Raw genomic sequence first — 21,172 nt, 5'->3', positions numbered from 1 at the left:
TCGGGTGTGGTTTAAATAGCCTCCTGTAGTGCTTAGGTGTCTCCTTCCACAGCCACGCCTAGGTAAGAAAAGAGTTCCTGCTTTCCAGAAGAGTTCCAGTGTTCTGAACCTAGGGAGTGGCTCCTGCCCCACCCAACAGGAAAAGTAGTCCCAAACAGAAGAGGATCAGGGGTTCAACTGGCAGGTAAGTAAGCAGCATGGTCTGCTGCAGGTAAGTCCACCCAAGCATTATGAGCCCGGCGCTTCCAGTGCTGGGACTGGGAATCTTTATGAGCCTGGTGCCACTGGCGCCAGGACAGGGTCCAAAAGGTCCCACTTGGGACTGGCTGGCACTCGGAACCGGGGTTATGGGTCTGCTTCCAAGGGAGTCGGGCAAGTCCTGATCTTTTGGAAGCAGAGATCATGACAATGATCTTGGATAATATCTGAAGGTGAAAGGAACTTGTCCATGTGGGAGTCTGAAATATATAAACCATAGGCAGACCTGCTTTCCTAAAAATATAGAAAGGGAGCAGGAGTGGCCACCTCATGGGAACATTTTTTGGGACACTTGCGGATCCCTGATGGCTCTCTGACTTAAAGAATTAGGTGCATTCACTGTGTAAAACTGGGAACATTTGCAGAAAGTAGAGCATTTCATAAATTATAGGTACTGTAAAAGGGACCCTGTGGCTGTGAATCTGTGTTCATGCTTAACAGCCTAAACAAGGAATTGATAAATGAACACATGTGAAAGCCACAGATATTTAAAAATATAGATTGCCATGGAGGGGGATTAAGTATTTCTATTTATCTAGAAGTGATGCACTTCCAAAAAATACAATGATTTCACAAATTATTTTGTGTTGAAGTGAAGGCGCCCGACTGAATACAAGAGAATAATTCAAGGGGACATGGTTGTTTTCCTTTCAGAACGTTAGAATCTAAGGTGAATACATAGAGTAGAGTAGATGCATCAATGATGTGTTTTCTAAATTAATAGCACAGTTTACTTACCCACATGAACAAACTAAAGCAACCTATCATGGTTTGTATTGCATTTCCATGAGTATGCTAGACACCAAATAGCCCACATTCACCCAAAGAAGGGGTTGGGGGACAATCAAAATGTGTCTACATAAATGTAATTGTTTTTATGCAACTTTTCTCTGACAGCAATACATGTTTTGATATTGGAGAAAATAAACTTTGTATCTGCTATTTAGTAACAGAAACTAGTTTAATGTAAATATTAACTGAAACAAGCTTCAATACATTAGTGGCCAAGGATGGAGCCACATAACTCCCTTCCGTCTTGACTGCGAGCCATGATTATCAGCTGGCAAATTACATTTACCGTGTCTTGAAGCAATGCACAACATTTATTTAAGATCAACTGTTGAGCTTCTTGAAGAATTTTGTTCATTTTCATCCTTGAGGGATGAGCAAGCAAAATAATTCTTGCCTTTAAACTGTAAGGGCAAATACGTGGTGGTTTGTTCGTTTTCAAATTAATGCTGCCATTCTCCCGGATCAATTGGGATATAAGGACATAATCAGAAGGTTTACTTGTAGCATCCTTATTATACTGGGGGTCAAACTCTGGGGCTCCAGACAGAACCATTATGTCATGTTGTATACATATTGCAAGTCTTGTACTCAAAGCAGGTATATATTTGTGTTGTACATATAAGAATTTGGTCTCCACTGTAACAAATTGTTTGGTACCGCCAAGAGCCCACAACTGGAAGAATGGCCATGAAGGCTAATCTATACACAAGCAATATAGAATTAATTTGGTCCACAATCCAAGCTGGCAAGGAAATACCAAAACATGTAGCTTGTGGGTTGCCATATTTTCCCAATAGCTTCAAGGTTCTTCATCGGTTAATGCTGAATATGCTCTTGCAATCCTGAAGAACACAATTTTATCTCCTCCTTCATCAGGATGAAATTTAAGAGATAACAGACAATATTGTTTCTTGATTTCTGATACTGTGGCTCCTGGGTCTAGACCCAAGACTTCATATGGGTTGTACTTTAGTGTAGGAATTACATTGGGCTGTGACTTTAAAAATCGTAAACAGACACAGATGCATCGTCCATTCACTTTTCTGATATTTTTCAATTGATGTGCTCAGAGTTCCGCTCAAGGGGCCACAGGTAGGAGGTGGCGGTTACAACAAAAAGCCCCATGAAGGAAGTGAGGAAGTAGAAAATGGTGTTGCTGCCATCATCATACTGGAACTGCTGCCCAACACTGATAGGTCCTTCAGGGTGAGATGGGAGGGGCACACACCCAGAGTGTGCTCACTGACACAGACCTGGTGCCAGGATGGGCCAGCAACTGACCCCACACAGGAGAGGGGAAGGAGCGGGAATGGTGTTCTACACAACTCCATCGCAACCATCACAAACAGCAGCTGAATGGCATCCTATTGGCATCCACGTTAGAATAGATTAACAAGGTAGTCACAGAATTAAGGGTGCTGCTTGGAGGTGGTATTGTATTATTTAGGATTAGAAAAGTAAAAACATATATTGCCAGATATTTGATGTGACTGCATGGTATCAACATTCATGTATCATTGTGTGGTTCCACTTTGAGCCATCTTTGAGCTAATTCGACTGTGTTTAGGAACATCGTTTGTGGGATGCAAGGGGTAGTAGCTGATACTCTTAGACCTGTCCTCACAACCCCTGTAACACATGAAAAAAGGCAGTGCCACGAGCAGATATCCGTGTTGCACCTGAAAAAGGTGGTTGTAAATGCAGCGAAATTTGCCACAGCCTTTTTCACCTGAACTCTAGATCTGTTTAGCTGGAGCACCAACATAAATGCAGGAAAAAAACATCACTAACAAGTTGCAAGTCCATTAGTGAAGCATGCCTGAATGGTTAGGTTCAGGGGCTGGGCTGTCCAAACTCGTAATGAGGCCCATTGTGTCACTTGCTGGACTGGCTCAGTGGAAGCATCATTTCTACCTGACTTGACTGTTGAATCAAGCCTGTCGGGACCCATCAACCTGCATTATATCGGGCACTAGCTTGAACCGAGCAGAGCTCCATCTTGGCGCTAACTCAATACTGACTCAATGCTAGTCAATGCAACTTGGCCCGTCTAGACATATACTCAATTGCAGGAATGTGCACAAAATACTAGCTTGATGCTGTGGCGCACCAAAGCCAACATAATAAGGTACTTTAAAGAGGCCATGTCTCCGTGGTCCACTTTTGTACCACTGTTATTTGCAGGCCCCTCCTCCTTTCTGCCTTTTTCTCAGAAGACATTTTCACAGTGCACTGACACTGTACCAATTGAGTTTCTGAACACCCCTGCTCATCTACCCAGAGTGCTATCCTGCAACAGCTTGCATCTTCTGTGTTTCTTTACAGTACTTATTTGCCACATTATTGTTGATTGAAAAGTCTATATTTTTATAGAACCTAGATTGGGTATTATTTTATTTTGAAGTCATTGTACTATAACTGTTTGTGTTGCTACTGCTATCACCTCACAACAATCCTGAAGTGTATAACATGTCCTCCACATTAACACAAACGGCAAAAGAGGTCTACCCAACAGGCTGTGCCTGTTTTACCTTTATGACTGGGATCTTTGATGTTTTAGTAGTAGCGTGGGCTTGAATAGGTGGTTTAGCCACTATTCATCCCTGTACTTCTGCAGAGAAATAGTCATTTCATCAGACTCAACTTAAAAGATATCTGAAATATATATATATATATATATATATATATATATATATATATATATATATAGCAAAAGATCAGTACCTAACTACAAGAAGGTGCTATGGCATTCTTGACTGCAATGCCATGACCTTGTGCCCACTTCTAACATCTGTAAGTGAGTAATTATCTGTGAAGGAATGCATTATTGAGTTTGCAGTTCATAAAGGTATTCTTTCCACTTTGCATTAGATTCAGCTGGATCTGATTCAGCATTTCTGACCCAAAGCCCATCACACCAAGGGACAAAGTCTAACAATAAAAAAGAAGAGACAATGGAAGTAAAGTATCACAACTCCTTCTTAAAATACCTCTTTTAAAACCATTTCAGCAACTACTCCACCACCTTTATCTGAAAACTTCCCACATAAAGTCTTTGAAATACTTTTAATTCGCAGGTCAATAATTCCCATTAATTTATGTTCGTGGCAAGAATATAGCCATCATACTGTTGTTTTTGTGCTGCTACAATTCCCAGTCAACCTCTATAAATCTGGCCACAGGTAGGGCTGTGTGTGGGTGCAAAAATCATTTTGATTATTAATAAGACTATCTTTCTCACTTTCAATCACATAACCTCTCATCAGCCTCTTGGTATCGTGTTCCCCCTCAATTGTTGATTGGGAGGGCTTGTAGGTAGAAATGAGGAACATCCTCCATCCCTTCCATTGAGCACCTGCAATTATAATGCCCTTAATATCATGTATTCTCCTCATCCTTTTGGTGCGTTTAATGGGCAACAGTACCTGGTTTACTCTTGTCAACGTAAACAGCCCTTGTGGGTGATTTAAAAAGTAGGGCAACAGAGCACTATTGACAGAATAAACCCCCTCTAACAGTAGAATACAGCAGAAGCTGTGTTGAAGCTCGTATGCCTTCCTTTTCACATACTCGCTCGAATTCCTCCTACTGCTAAGAAAGAAAGCTCATGATTAATGATCATGTATAGAAGGACCAATGGTCAATGACCATTTCCTCGTGTTCAACAGATCTTGCTTGTTGCTCTGCTTGCCTTGTCTTTGGGAGTGAAACTGTGACCAATAATAGAGGGTTTCTTAGGTTTATCAATTTATGAATTATGAATTACTAGCGGTACCACCCGGCTTTGCACAGGTCTGTATCTGACATGCACGTGGGGGTCTGCTATAGGCTTGTGTATGTTTTATTGTGTCATAACTACCTATTTTTGAAAAATCTCCAGAAATCGCCTATACTGATAGCACAGGGCCAGACCCTGCCCCATCCCTGTGCAGGGCGAATGGGTGGGGTTAGTCAGAATTGCCAGTTCACCCGTTATGTATATATATATTTTTTTGCTGCAACATTTCCATAAGTCCCTACTAACAGGATATATGGATCATCAAACCAAAATGTACAGAGAATTAACTCTGTAAAAACTGTGGGCCTCATCACGAGTTTGGTGGTAGCCCATAAATGCGGCGGTAGCGCAGTTATTGCAACATTTAAGGGTCCGCCAAATCATGGCTTCCGCTGATTTCTCCTCAGCTCTAAGCTGGGGGGAAATCTGCTGAAATATTGCCGATTTTTGGCGTGTTTACTGCTGGCGGGAAATCCGTCGGCGGTAATAGCATGTACATTTCCCATTGAGCCCAGTGGCGATTGGGGAATTCCCAAATGGGCTCAATGGGGAATGGCCAATACCCGTTCCGCCAAACCCGTGATCCGGCGCTAATAGTGCCGGCGGGTTTGCCGGTAGGGCTATTAACGCCAGCGCTATTAGCGCCGGCGTTACCACCCAACTCGTGATGAGGCCCTGTGTCTTGGCTGTTTCTGGCAAGTGAGAGACTGGTTCATGAGGAGCACCTCCGATTTGCAGAGGACCAGTCAAGACAAGCACCTAAAATTTGCATAGAACAAACATGTTTCGGACTGTTGAATAAACGTTAGTCACACATGTAGTGTGTTCTTTGGTGGGTTCTAGTACTTAGTGAACAAAGAGACGACAGCGGTGCAGATAACCTTACATTAGAAGGGAATGGGAAACAATGGTTAGACTGAGGTTTGGAAATGTATGCTGCACTTGATGAACAAGAAGGACAATACATTTCTGAATGAACCCGTTGGGCTGATTTTAATAGTTGCTCTTAACCAGTAGTTCTATTAATAATATTTGACAAAAGCTTATAGAAAAGCTGGTTTCTGGCCGCATGCCCCTCTGTCCCCCTTTTGTAGCAACAGGATGGCCGATTCACACACAAAAAGATTTAAAAAAACCCTATTGTCCTGAAGAAGATGGTGGACTAACTCGATGTTATTGAAACCGGTCAACCTCTTTTTTCAAATATCCTTTCATTAATGTGGGATAACATTTGAAAGATTATTCTACCCACTTTGTTGTGCGCATTGGGTGGTGTACTGTGCACATACCATTTTATATAGTTGGGTTTGTAGATGCTTCCAGCCCACACATTTTCTGAACACACTAAGTGTGGGTTAATAAATGATTTTTATTAAATTCCCCCCTGAAATATTTTGACCATGTCACTACTGACCATACTGTCCCTAAGTGTGAGGAAATGAGGTGCTTTTTAACATCTTACACTAGTTATAGTTTAGTGGAGAGACAGCACTCCCTCCTTTCCTTTTAGATAGGTGGCACACCACCAGTGGCATAAGGACAGTATTCCTTCGTATGGGCAGTTGTGTGCTTTCGTCTAGGGATAGCACGCGTTTTAGCTGATAGTGGATTCAAACCCACAGATGTTCCATTTCCCTCCAGGCACCCCGTGTGTGTTATCTGCTGATCTTGACAAACATGATATCCACCAGAATAGGGCCTTTTCCAGTACCATACAGGGGCTCAGATGTGTATTTACAAACAAGCAGAGCCCTATGAAGATTGCCCCTATAGAACCAATACGGTCCTCAGAATACAGGGGCTCAGCTCTGAAAGGTGGGTAACTGGCAATAACTTCCAGTGGCACAATACTGCCCATTACCAGTGGTAAAGTCAATCTGCGAGAATGCGCAAGCGGGAAGGTTTGTCATTTTTGTAACAGCCTGAGTTACATATCTCTTTTTCCTGTTGCCACTACATTGTTGAACGTGGAACAAGTCAGGGTGAGGCTTTGCAGGTGGCTGTCTGGCTGTTTCCAAAGGAGTATTGGTTAGAAAAAGAATCGGCACTCGGAATCGCTCCACAATGAGATGTGAAAGTGTGTATTTAAGATTGGAGAACTCAAGGCAGCTTTAAAGGATATGGGAACATATACTTCAGAGAAAAGCTGATGATCTGGAAAGGTAGCAGACTGAAAACCTGCCTTTCCTGGGTAACCATCTATGAAGGGAACACATCTCGGCCACAGGTAGTGGGTTTTCCTTTCATTAGGAAGGCAGTGAGGCCATGCAGAGCCTAAAGGAACATGCTTGATAGAGCAGTGTTTATAGCCTTCCTTTAATGTTTTGGATTCACACAACTGCGGTCTTTATTTTGCTGCATTTCCTTTGAACACTGCAATGCTATTTCTAACAGTGGCCAACAATTCGCTCATACAGTACCAAATGTACAGAGGCATAAGATTTCTGTCCAGCTGCTTTCCAATTCAACACGTTTTCTGGTTCTCAAAAGTGGTGCAGATTATTTTGATATGTAGAAAAATAAATAAAAAACGTACGTACAGAACACACAACCCAAATTATATTATCCAAAAGGACAAAATGCTGCAAACAAACAACCCACCCACTGGACGTTGAGCTTCAGTACACAATACCCCAGTGCAGACATTCCAAGCACACTCAAAAAGCCGACATGCACCGATGCCAGTTTCTCCTGGTTCTGCAAGCACTACCAGAAGAGCACAACTTCTATCCTATCCCTCACTAACATACCCCCACCCACTTTCATACCGAGCCATGTGAGAGCCTGGTGACCCTAAAAATGGTAGCAGTGTACAATATAAATCAATATAACATAAAATAGCATCTTGCATTCATACATTCCATGCAGCCACTGCCCATACGCCATAGCTCCTCCCAGAACAGAGAATATCTATTATAAGCACATAGCATGCAAGAACTAAGACATATCATTCTAAGTCGCAATTTACCTTGTTATGAATCTCAATTTACTAGAGGTGAACAGTGGCCTGCCTCTTCGTTCAATGATTTCCACATTGATTAATGTCCACATGACCCCATTGATGAAGCTCATAAAGTCAATGTTTTTAAAATAACCAGAGGATATGCACCTCATTCTTAAGTTATTAACACTAGGGATCCCATTCTCTTTGTCAAAATCGTGCAAACCGTCTTCTGATTACTGAGCACTGGATGTCAGACAATAGCTTCAAAATAAACCTATGGGGGTGCTAGGGAGGATGGAGCTCAAGTAATAGGAAGGGATATTGGGGCACACCATTCCCCTGTGAATTTTATCCCCTGAAATTACAGCAGATGTTCCATCTACAACACAGAAATGTCCCTGCGCTGAAATAGCATAATTGATGGATATGACCTTGCTGAAACTTGGAGGCAGAAGTTGAAGAGATGACACTCAGATGGTATTGCTTTCAGTGGAGCATGGATGGTGTCCATTTTGCACATGGGGTCAGGGCTCTCGATAACCACTGGTAAGCTGACCAGCCAGAGTGAAGGCTCCCTCCTCATCAGTAGCCACACAATGGAAAATTCAGGGGCACGTTCTACTGACAGGATGCAAGTTAGACATTGCCAAGCTATGTGTGAGAAATCTGCCTGCCAGACATGGTTAAATATTATTTGGATATTTATTGAGCAGACAGCTGGCTTCGGGAAGCTGTCTGAGACGAATTTACCTGTGGTGCACCCACAATCTGAATGATGGGAAAGCGAGTGCCAGGAGAAATACAACATTGCACTGGCATTTTACCAGAATGCTACCTCCTGTGGCAGGCAAGGATCAAACCCGCACAGAGGTTTAACAGACATGTTTTGCGTGAGGAAATATTTATTGATGGGAGTTAGTCAATTTCAAGCACGTGCATTGCCACTTAGAATTTCAGGAAGATTCTCGAATTCCAGAATAACCTTTTGGCAAAAAGAATTTCCTGCTGGAAAGAAAGGAGAGTCTTAAAGCCCAGAGCTGTACTTTGAAACACATTACACGGGTAGGACAGAGATTTCTAATGCGCAGACCCAACCATCATCCAACATCATTTCATCCTGTGGAGAAGGGACTGTTAAAGCACACACCTCTATTTTGCAAACACAATTACAATGCTGGGAAAACAAAGCCTCAATGAAGTCTTAAATCTTATGATTGCACTTTACGAAACAACTCTGCATGCAGGGAAAACGATTCCCAATGTCTAGCAAAGTTATCAAATATTGCTGCAGGAAGCTATAAAGGGTCCCATAGTCCAGAATAGTATTTTTTCGTTAAACGTCGTGCAATGCCCCTCCCACAATATTTGACAGGATGAAATAACTCTATAACATGAACTCCTATATTGTGGTCTTGAATTTGTCGAGCATGGATGGCTGGATATCTTGTGGAATTATGCAGCGCAGGGATTTCTAGTAAAGTAGGCTTCATTTTGGGATTGGGTCCTGTGCAGAGCATTCTCCATTGGGCCTTTTGCAGATTGAGTTTTGAATGTGAGGAGAGGGATTGTGCTGTGTTGGTTTTGTAAAAAGGCCAAATAGTGTTTGTAGAGGAGGACCGCCCCACTTTTCTTATAGGGACACACACAGCAAGGCCGCCAAAAATGGTAGAAGGGTGCTACACAACACCACTTTACATTAGATTCCATTAGTTCAGTAGGTGCATATGGAAACAAAAATGAGCTTGATTAAACACAAACAATTGAAAATCAGAAGACCAATGGGATGTTTATCTCTCCAGGACAGAACTGCTGTGATTATCACAGGGTTGATCGTCTTGTCCTCGTTACTCGATAGGATTTCCCGAACAACCCACATTTGACAAATGTATAAAGAAGTGCTAGTTTTTCCATTTTGACATTAGAGACAACCTGTTATTATCTTGGTCAAAGACCCAGCTACGCTTTAAATGATAACCCAGTTATGGGCACAATCTCGAATATTGGCCCTACATCCTGAAAGAAGGATGGCCCCCATGACTCTCCGTTGTTACCAGTTGTCACCACCATACAAAGCGAAAGGCTGGGGGCCTCTCATTGAGGACATTAGCTTTAGTTATTTGAGGGCTGAAAATGAATACATTTTATCTCCTCGTCTGAGCTCAGGAACCTCCCAACACAAGGTAAGCACATGCATGGCAGTGTTAAATCCAAATTAAGGAAAAAGTGGGACTCATGATGGTCTGACCAAAGATAATGTGCTGGGAAAATATGGTTGGCTATCTGAATTATCAATACAGCAAGATCAGAGGCATCCATGAAATTAATACCCCTGATAATGCTTCTCTCCAGAGACCCCAGTTAAAGCTTGCACTGAAGACTTAGTTGAAGAAGTGAGGAAGGCAGACATGCTAACAAATTGCCACCTTCAGGACAATCCATATATATATATATGTGATTGGTAAAGTTGGAACACTTTTTGAGGGTATGTTTTATTGTATTTATATAGCGCTTAACGCCTAAGCGTTTTGCGAAAGGAACATCCAGTACAAAAGAAAACCATTTAAAGAGGAGGAAAGCAGCAGGGAAGTAGAGTACTTTCCAGTGTTTAGGAGCAAGCAATGAGAAAGCATGAAAAAGGGATGAGTGACAGGGAGGACAGGGAACAAGATAAGGAAAAGAGAGGCAGAGAGAGGAGGGACCACTCTCAGTCTCTCTTTCTCTTACCTGTTCCCCATGATAGATATATTTAGGTGGCAACTAACGTTTATAATAATTGCTTATTTATTTATCTTTCTTTGTTTTTGCATAATGAGTACGTATTTTGATGTGCTGTTTATGTGGCAAATTAACATTGATTATACAAATCTTTATTTATCGGTCCACTTTTCTCTCTTTTCGTTTTATGTCTCCATTTTGTTATCATCAATGTATTCATGTTAACAGGACGTTGTGTTTATGTTTTAAAAATATCTCAATTGTGCTTATTTTATTAGATGTATAATTTACCAACACATTTATGCATAGACATTGACATGCCCTTATTAAGACTGTGTAACGCAAAACATGTGTAGGCAGAAGGAAGTGCTATAACAAAGAATATTGTATATGGTTTACAAAAAACCTTTACAAAGCACATATAAAAACACAGAAAAGAAGATAATAAGAAACAAAAACAATTTTCAATACGTATTAAAATTAAAACAATAATTTAACATAGTTTATCATATGCATAATACAACTTTTCATGTGCACAGACACCATAGTTATTCTACATCCCCGAAAATATCATCATCAAAACCTCATTTGAAAAGTATTGCAACTTTAAAACATATATTAATATCCTAATTACATACATCCCAGTGCCGATGAAAAATAATGAATAAGCAATATTAAAAAAAAAACTGTAGTGGAGTGTCTAATTGAATAGAGTTCAGAAAATTGGCCACAGCCGAACCTACTGCTGTGTTTTCACTATAAAAACATCTATGCCACACATTTTACAAATCAGTGCATTTAATTGTCAGAAACAGTTTCCCCAAATAATCCATCCATTGGATGTTAGATGCAGGGCAATGTATGACCTAATGCTTAAGAATGTGTACTATATCTGCATTCTTATAAAATCTGAACATAGCTTCAGAGGAAGATATTGTTCTTCTTCTCAGAAGTACCTCCTTAGTAGGAAGTAGATTCCATCCAAACTACAATAGTATGGATCTATAAAATGTGTTGGGAAACTGCAACAAGTAAGGCAATATCCCCTCTTTCTGTGTTCATGGGCCAGATGGCTCATAGACGGATACCCATGAAAACATTTTATGGTCTCTATCCAGTTTAGGTCAAAGAGTGTACGTTTGACTCTTTCTGGGTTAGATATCAGAGCCATGATATCGAGACTTAAATTACTCAATATAGTTTTACAAGTCTGCCCAATATGAGCCACATAATTAGAAGTACAGCCCATTCCAGACATATCCAAACCTATATGTTTATTCATCACTTCGTATAGTGACCCAGTAATAGGACAAATTAGTTTATGAAATAATGTCATCATATTCCATACAACACATACTCAGAGAGTAATCCCAACTCAAACATTATTGCATTAGAAACACCTAATGCACGTCTCCAGATGTCAACTTTAAGAGTAACCAACCATTTCTTTGCATGTTCCAAATACATTTACATGCCCTGAATGATCCTAGGAACTACTTTCCCTTCACATAAGTTTTGTGAAAAAACGTCTATATTTACAATTCAGTATGGCCATTTGATTAGTCAAAACTGTCCCCTTTTGCATCACTATAAGATGAACACTCTGGAACGTGGGATGGGCAGACACAAAAAAAGGCCAAATATACTATATTCACAGAGGGTTTACGCATCACTTTCCCAAAAGGTCATACCATCGCAATACGTTTTCTACTCTTGGTAAAAGCAAGGATTTTAGTTTTAGATGGATTGACTAAGAGGCCATTGTCTGCATAGCATAAAAAAGCTGTCAACAGCTGCCTATCCCAGCCCGAGAATGATTGAAGAGAAGAAAGTCATCCACATAAGCAAGCCATGAGACTTCATACCACCCAATTTAGGGGAAATCTGTACCTTAGTTGCCAAATAATCATTAATGTCAGAAATGTACAAGTTGAATAGGCAGTTGATGAGTACACATCCCTGTCTCAAACCAAACATGTCTTAGTTGATATTCTTCTCGATAAGGCTCCCTCTTTGTCCAGTCCTATCCTAACACTAGAGTCTTCGTCAAGTCCCATCAGGAGCTTCAAGAGACCATACGGAATCCCCCATGAATCTAGTCTTGACCAGAGTCTTTGGTGATCTACTGAATCAAAGGCCATCAATAGATCCACTCAGGCCATATAAGTGCATTTAAAACAATCTGACCAGGCACTTTCTGAATAACCAGTACCAACAATCTGTTAATATTGGTGGATCCCTTTCGGAAGCGGTCTGTAAACTGTGCAATTTATGAGTAGATGAGGACCACCTTTCAAGATGGTTAAGCAAGAGGGAAGCAAAAATCTTGCTATCCACATCTATCACTGAAATTGGTTGATCATTTTTCAGATCGGCCCTTTGGCCCCTCTTATAGATTGGAACCACATTGGCTGTTTGCCACAACTTAGGAAAAAATCCAGTAGTCACAATGCTCCCGAATAGAGCATCCGCCCAATTAAGTTGATCAACTTTTAGGCCATAATTCACAGAAGCATTTTATAATGGCACAACCCCATTGGAAAACCTTCTATGAATTAGGCCTTACCTGTATTATTAATCAGACCCTTTGGGCCGGCAGCCTTAAAGATTTCATTCCCCTTTTTCTTCAAAAAAATCTCACCCATTAAATCTCTAGTACATCATTTACTTGACAAAAAGAAGCAGAGGCATCTTGCCTGTTAACTAAGGACCAAAAGTCCCCAATGTCTGTTAATTAAGAACTGCAACAATCCATATTTCTGTTTCACCTTTTTACATGTATTCCATTGTACAACCCTAGGCTCATCTGAATTTTAAATGTTCCTTAATTGTTGACTCATGATACTTTTTTCACCGGCTCTATTAGCATCTTAAGCATGTGTATGATTTTTCTGCCTCTTCCCAATCTTTGTCATTTCATTTTTTAACACTGTTTCCAGGAGCATTTCCACTGAAGTATCAAACTGGTCCAAATTGAAGACTTCCATCTTCCAACTTAGTGTTGAGTTCTTCATGACCCAATTAAAAATATTGTTCAGTATCCCAATATTATGGGGAGACCAGAAAAGTGAATTTCTTCCGGCATTAACGTTGATGTTAATCAAACCACCCTGTAATCTATTATTTAGTCCCATCTTCAAGTTTGCCTTCAACATAGCATCATCACTCCAAAGATTCATCATGATTTCAAAATCTAAGCATTTCTCAAAAAGTACTTTATCTACAGAAATATAGTCCAAAGTAGACTCACTAGTCCCTCATAACCAGGTAGACTGGTTGCATTCTTTACCCCCAATCATACCGTTTACTATTTGCAAAACTAGTGTGCACATGGTTACATTCCATTTCCTACCATCTTGAGCTGTAAAGTCAGGCAAAACCATGTCAGATGAAAGAACACAGGGCTCAGATTTGGGTTGGGTCAATAAGCAGTTAGCGTTCATATCACCTTCTACAAGTGCAAAGCCCTGTTCCACCTCAGATTGCCACTGTCCCACACCATCTGCGATTATTCTAAGGAAATCAACCAAGGGGCAGACCTCTTTATGCCAATAAACATTGATCAGCAGTAAGTTAAAAGAATCTTCAGGCCGAGAAGTGAAATCGCCAGTAAAAAATACGGGAGTTTTGGGATTTCTTTAGCTACCAACCGAAGAGTACTATGTATTGCAATGATTAGGCCCCCCGCATGCCTACCCAACCTACTTCATTTAGCTAGCTGACAGAAGACTTAAATAACATTCAGCAAAATAGGTTTGATAAGCCAGGTTTCCTTCAGGAATATGCAGTTACAATCTCTTATGTGGAGCCCAATGTCTTCATTAGTCATCAAATGAGTACTTCTCCTAGAGTTCCAGAAAAGCAATTTGACATCTTCATAAATACTAAATTGGGCACACGTGCTAAGTTCATCGTTCATCATCGACTAGCCTTATTCCAGAGTGTTGAGGTAATTGCTGTCTGGTTCCCCCCAAGTCACTATTTCCCTCATGGTGCTCATTCATTCTGGAGATTATAGTACCATTCGAAAAAGCAGATATGGATAGCTGGCCCGGTTAATTGATGCTAACGATTTTATTTCTGTACTAGTGCCCACTGATTTTGGGAAGAAGTCTGTAATCTTTTGCCCTTCTGCCGGAGACAAAATTAATTTAGGGTTTACATTCTGTCTAGCAAAAGATTGCATAGCACAGTTATGATTTATATGCAATTCAGAGTCATTGCAGTTATATACAGGTCTCAAGACCTCCAAGGCCAAGGGAGCATCTTGGGCAATGTCTCCAAGGGTTTGCCTTAGAACGGATGCAATTTCTTCGTCCTGATGAATAATTTCTTTCTCTGTAGAAGTTGCCGGCCGTTCTTCGGCCTGAACCTCATTGTAGATGCCCATTTGACTACGTTTTTTAACAAGATCTAGTTTTTTTATAAAAAATGCCAGACTGGCTTCAGTGCAAAGCGTCATCTCTCAGACTATGCACCAGCAAAACTTAACAGTTTTGAAATAGATGCCAATTGTAGTTATAGTGATCGACTCAAAGGCAAGAAAGATAGAATTACATTTTGACCCCGCAGTCACCGACCACCAACACGCTTTCTGTCTGAGCTTAAAAAAGAAAAAGCAGATGGATACAGGTATTCGTTTAAAAGGGACAAGAGATAATCACTCGACCCCACAGTCACTGTTCCCTTACTTACTGAATCACAGCAAGGCTATTCCACAACGCTGCTCCTTAATCACGAATAGTATCCGTACAGCTTCAGCCGCATCTGACCTGCGCGATCAACTGCTTGTCAGCGTAGTAGTTTTTATGAGGCCATTCTTAGCTCTTAAAACAATCCTGTATAGTACAGCTGGGGGCATAGGTCATGTACCTCCGAATCACCGACCACCTAACACTCGTCAACACTCTGCAAACGCTCTGATGGAGAGACAAGTATTAATGGTGTTGAAGTCAGGTAAGCACTGCCTGCAGGAGATTAGGGTTGAAGGAGGACTTGACACAAGTCAGCACACCGATGTGTCTCACAAGTACACCTAACACTCTTCAACACTTCACAAATGCTTCACTGGAGAGCCACGTATTCAAAGTGTGAAACATGGCAAGTAGAGCACAGTTTGAAGGATTCAGGCCATAAGATTTCATTAGATAACCTATGTAACGGTCACTAACAGACATTACCAACCTAACACATAATATATATTAAGCCAGTCTGTAAGACATTATGGGACAGATTTGCAAAGCCCTTTTTCAATAGGGTTTACAAAGCCTTTTTCAATAGAGTTTTCCAATTCAAATATTATTTTTGCAAATCAGGCCCTATGATTTTCCCCACTAATTATGCAAGTTGGAAAAGAAGAATGGTAAGGTAATGTGCCCTTGCTCACAGTAAACAATGCTGGAGACAGCAATGCTTATTTACAAAAGTAATAATGTATTAAATAGATAGGAATACAATATCAGAGTGAAACAGGCGCAAAAAGAAATATAAAACCTCAGCAAGATGATCTATTTTCATAACTGTTAAATAAGGTTTTAGTGGTTAGGCGTTATAAAAAATGTTTTAAACATGGGTACAAGGAAACAAAAACTGTGAATAGTTGTCTTTATTGGTTTATGACTCTGGTCTAAGTCGGGCATGCGTGGATCAGGGAAGGGTGTGTCGGCGATTCAGAATGTTTCTAAATGTTACATTCACACTGAGTCTTTCTTGTGGTGCAACATTCTCTAGCTTAGAACCTGTGTGGGCACCAAGGATTTTGAAAGCGGTCACTGGTGCAATGGTTACCACACTGTCCGTGGCGGGACTCCACAAAGGGTTCGTGGTAGGCACTAATGCTTCTGTGGCTTACTCCTTTTCATAATTAGACATTTCATGGATCTTTGTGGTTCACCTTATCCATGACAATAGCCCTAAAGCACTATTCTAACCTCCTATAGATACAGATTTTAGGCATGGATCGGGTCTCCCCAGGCATTGGTGGTAAACAAAATACCATAAGATCTGTCTGGACTTGAGTTGCCTGACAACAGAAGCCATTGTTGCAAAAGTTGTGACCAAGTCATATCCCTGACCCACACCATCACACACTGGTTCAAGTCTTCGAGGGTTGCTGCTGGACAATCTTTATACATTTTGTTTTTATGGGATGTGGTACCATTTATCAGCCACTGCTTTTCAAGAATATTGCATGGACAAATCACCCCCCTGGTTCCAACCACTGACCACCATCCAGGCAGTAGGAGGGTGATTATGACTGCCTATTGGCATTCTAAAGCAAACCTACCTTTGTGATTCGTTCTAATCGTAAGACTCTAATGAAATCAATCAGAAAACCTCTGAAACGGTGGGCATTAGAGGAGATACATTATTTACATTGAAAAATCTCTTTAGAAACAACTGGTACAGACTTACTGGCTTTTTAATGGGTGAACACTATTATTTGCATAGTATCACAATAACTGCATTGCTTCTAAATTATCTGCAGCTCTCTGGGAACAAATGTCCTTATGTTTTTGTTAAATAAGCAACCGCAAGATGTCCTTAGTCTTTACCTCATAATCATGTGGGTCAATGTGGCAGCTCCAATGAGAAGTGAAGCTGCAGTAATGGCACAGCGGAAGCCCAGTCTGTATCCTCTAGTAAACAGAATGGCAGTGCTTTCACAAACGGAAAGCAAGGAAAGCTCCCACCTACTTGACAGGCAATTACTTTCTCTGCTCGCTCGTTGAGAGGTGGTTCATGCAAGGCCGCAAGCTCTGCTTTAGGATAACTACCCTGAATGGGAGTGTCCCTCCTTTTACACATCTTTCTAATTTCCTTCCATCAGGGACGAAAATGCCAAGCGGCTGTTTTTAGAGGGCTTCTATAAACCGGTCAGATAGCAGAGTGTGTAAAGCCCTTGCTTTGACATTCGTGCAGAGCCTGCCAACGCAGGTTTGAATCTAGGCAGGGCCAAACTCAGCCTTTCATCCTTCTGAGGTAAATAAATGAGCACCACACATCGTGGGTAAAATAAGCAGCAATCAGATACCTGAGGCTTCGAAGCGCTATATAAATGCTAAAAAAAAATGCTTCTTCCAGTGAGCTGAAACACTGACACGCAAATAAACTGCTAGATTCATGAAAATGGAACATTTTGAAAGCATTATCCATGGGATAAAGCACCACCTTCCAAAGGCTGGAAGGATATTGCAAGTCGCTGATGAGTTCAGTGACCAAATATAGGCTGAAGGCCAAGTTCGTGTATAAGGTCACAGAACTCTAAGGAGACTTGCAATATCCTTTTTATTTTGGCCTATTTGGTTTTCGCTTGCAACACCTATAAGCCAACACTATTGCACTACAATACAGATAAGGAGAAACAGCATTTGAGGAAGGACACACAGCTTGTAGATGTTGGCTTATTTGTCTACCCATTGACTGCTCATGGCCATGCTATTCCCTATGGTCACTGCCACCCAGTTCCTGTTCCTGTCTGACCCAAACACCTCCTCGTGGGAACGCTTTGAGCTCACTTTAACCAAGCCTTAACATCAACCATTACACTTAAGTGCCTGGCAGTGTTTTTACAAAGCAGACTTCTGAAAATTAATAACTGAATTGGAGCTGTAAACAAGCAACTTTTGTAGTAAGCATTTCTTAGCCAGGTTTGCCTTCAGCCAGAAGATTTATAAGCCTGGGGTTGGCTTGTGTTGAGGAATTAGACATATGCCATGCATTGCTGTGAGAGGCACAGGTACTCATACCATTTTGCACCTGACCTGCTACCATCAATGGCCAGTTAATACCACTACAGCTGTCCCTGGCAGGGGCCCTTCCCATGTGTAAAAGAAAGCCCCAAACGGTTGGCATTGCCAATGCTTGTTATGCACTGGAAGAGGTATGGCTTGCCTCGCAATACATTGTAAAACGCGGGCCTTCCGTTTTATAAATGACCTCTTTCATTAATGTAATGTAAGGGATATTTTAGTTGCTGAAACATATAATTAAAGTTGGAGCAGTTTGGATTAAAAATAATACTACTAATAATATAATGCATCTTCTAATGTGTTGCAGGAAAAAAAAGGAGAAAAAGCTGATTATTAAAATGCATAAAAAGTACATGTTTGTTTTGTGCTTTCAAAGAAGTAATAGCATGCCGATTCATGCCATTGTACACTAAACTCCAACAGTGCACACAATAAACATGCTATCTTAAACAGTTCCTTTTCGGTTACTGGCTGAAAAGCGCTACAGAAGCTATTTTTAAAAGAAAGGGATTTGTGAAGATTATCACAGCTTTAATGAAGGGCTGCTGAGGCAGCGGGAATGCTGCTCTGTGCTGGATGGCGCAGCTGGCCCCGTGATGTCATTTCTCAACTGTTCCAACTGATGCAGAACAATAGCAATTCAATTTCCTTATTACAGATCAGAAGTGATGTCACACGTAGCCTGTAATAAGAACATCATCTACAGGCTTCCATAAGGATTTGGCAGGCTGCCATTTGTTAATCAAAAGCGTCCTCATGGTTGAAACAAGCATTGCCAAACTCAACCGTTTTGACTTTTGTATTGGCGAGGTATGTGTATGTTCAGCAGATATTTCTCACAGTACAAATTGTGTATGTTACAGTTGTCAACATATGAGCCCACAAATGATTAACATTTCTCTTCTGATTGTTTGCTTTTCTTTACAAAACTATGAGAGCCTGTTAATGAAATGAGTGTTCACCTTTTCAATGCAAAAGAGAAAGAGACAGGCTGAGCACTTTAATTCACGGTTGTGCGCTGGAGTGTTGTATTGCTTCCAGCTCAGGTGGATGAAGGGGCAAATTGGTAAATGTGTTCTTATTACAGCAGCAGCTGCTTGAAAGTTACAATTGAGTACCTTTCTACCATGATTTTGCAGTCATAAATGCTTCTTTTAAAGTACCCGATCTGAAGGAAATGTAGATGAAGAGCAGCTGAATGGCTGCAGTTAACCCATTACATTCATACTTTGTAGGAAAAGATTGCTATTTTAGATCACATAAATTCAACACAAAGTTAAATAACAGAGATGTTCTGTTGCCAGTCATGGCACTGGCATCTATGCATCCCTCTACGCATGCCAGAATGAAGTGCCAGGCCCACAAGTACTTTATATTCAAATTGTTTAGTTTCATAAAGGTGGTTGTTGCCAGCTCTATGAGCCAAAATTAAAAACATGTGCCATGTGCTGCCATCTTAGTTTTCAGTTTGAAATTTGGATTCGGCTTTCCTGTAGGTAGAACGTTCAGCATCCAAGCTGCATTTCATCCTTCATTTTTGTTAAACTCTCAGCCTTTTCTAAGCTTTTCAACTTTCTTCATATAGAATGGTTGCAGAGTGGTGCAGTCATCACAGTGGAGCTGTGCCCTGGTCTTTTTTCCATGGCTGCTAAGAGGAGGCAGACTTTCCTTTTAAAAAACACAGAGCTCTGCGGAGGGGAGTTGTTGCAGAGTGGTGCAGTCATTGCAGTCCGCGTGGTCCACACGGGGAGCTGAGCCTTTTGATGGTGTGGAATTCCACCACGGTGGAATTCCACACTCCATGTTCCATGTTTGTTTACTATGTGGGGGTTTGAAAAGAGACAGTTGCTGGAGTCTCTGAGGGAGCTGGGACGACGCTGGCTTCAGGCTGATCTAATAAAGAAGTTACTGAACTTACCGCTGTGTAGGCTTCTTTACTACACTGGCGACGAGTGATCAGCCTGTCCACCCACGCGCCTTATCCTCGCCAGTGTCGTTGGCCAGTGATCCCTGTTGGCGCCCATCCCAGATGAACTTCTGTGTCTCTGGAGCCGAAGCTGTCCGACCTTCATTTGAGCCTGCCGCTGCCCCGCCTTTTGGAACTGCCTCCAACAGACACCGACTGCCTGCAAGCGGCACTCCCCTCCCCGGGTCGAGGGAGTTGAACCACGGACCACAGGTGAGGGTAGCTGCGTGCAGTTTCTCCTTCCGTGGCATAGCGGCAGCGGCGTCGGGATCAGGTCTGGGAAGACCCCCCCCCCCTGCACTGCGAGCGCCCGCGAAGAGGATCGCCTGGAGAGGGGTGTGCGTTACAGGCTCTGCCTTCCAGCAACGCATAGGAGCCACAGCCTGCGTCCAATTGCAGCGGGACATAACCTCCCTCCTGGGAAGGGCCTCTAACCTCTGCACAGTACGAGCGTTGCCGAAACGTGATCGTCTTGAACTTAAGGAGGGGCGGTGTCAGTCGAGGGTTTCCCCGCCCTCCTCTGCTGATAGTATAGTAACTCCTGATTCCTTTGTTCTCAGGCATTAACCCTTGATGGCCCGAAGGGATCCTGATGTGTTGTGCACGAAATAGCACCAAACTGTTCAGAGTTGGCCTTACTTCGCACTGCAACTGTACAAATGTTGTCTGGAGGTGCTGGGAGTCCACAAATTGTTTCGAACACATTACATGCTGACTGAGCACATTGCACCTAAAGTGTATTCTAGTGTTGTTTGCAAGCAAGCGTCCATGCGCCTGAGTACTGTTCCGAGAATTTTGTTTTTTTGTAACTTTGTGCGCAGTGTTTCTTCAACATGCAGCATAACAATGCTCGCCCGCCTCCCTCCTTCTTACCCAACCCTGGGGAGCCTCCTATTGCCTGGGAACTGTGGGTAGACACCTTTAAGGTACCTAAGAGCATCAGGAGGAGCAACATTATCTGATGACGA

The 21,172-nt window shown here is 41.7% G+C and overlaps 1 protein-coding gene and 1 pseudogene across 7 annotated transcripts in view; both read right to left on the bottom strand.

The window, feature by feature from the left end:
- The window catches only part of ADGRB3 (adhesion G protein-coupled receptor B3), a 1,879,974-nt gene that overhangs the window by 505,510 nt on the left and 1,353,292 nt on the right, over positions 1-21,172 (bottom strand). The window lies entirely within an intron of this gene.
- On the bottom strand, positions 1,256-20,455 carry LOC138453816 (translocation protein SEC63 homolog pseudogene; annotated as a pseudogene).

This window comes from Ambystoma mexicanum, chromosome 4p, assembly GCF_040938575.1.
Source record: "Ambystoma mexicanum isolate Mex_15411 chromosome 4p, UKY_AmexF1_1, whole genome shotgun sequence".
Lineage (NCBI taxonomy): Eukaryota > Metazoa > Chordata > Amphibia > Caudata > Ambystomatidae > Ambystoma > Ambystoma mexicanum.
This window is presented reverse-complemented; position numbering and strand designations above follow the sequence as displayed.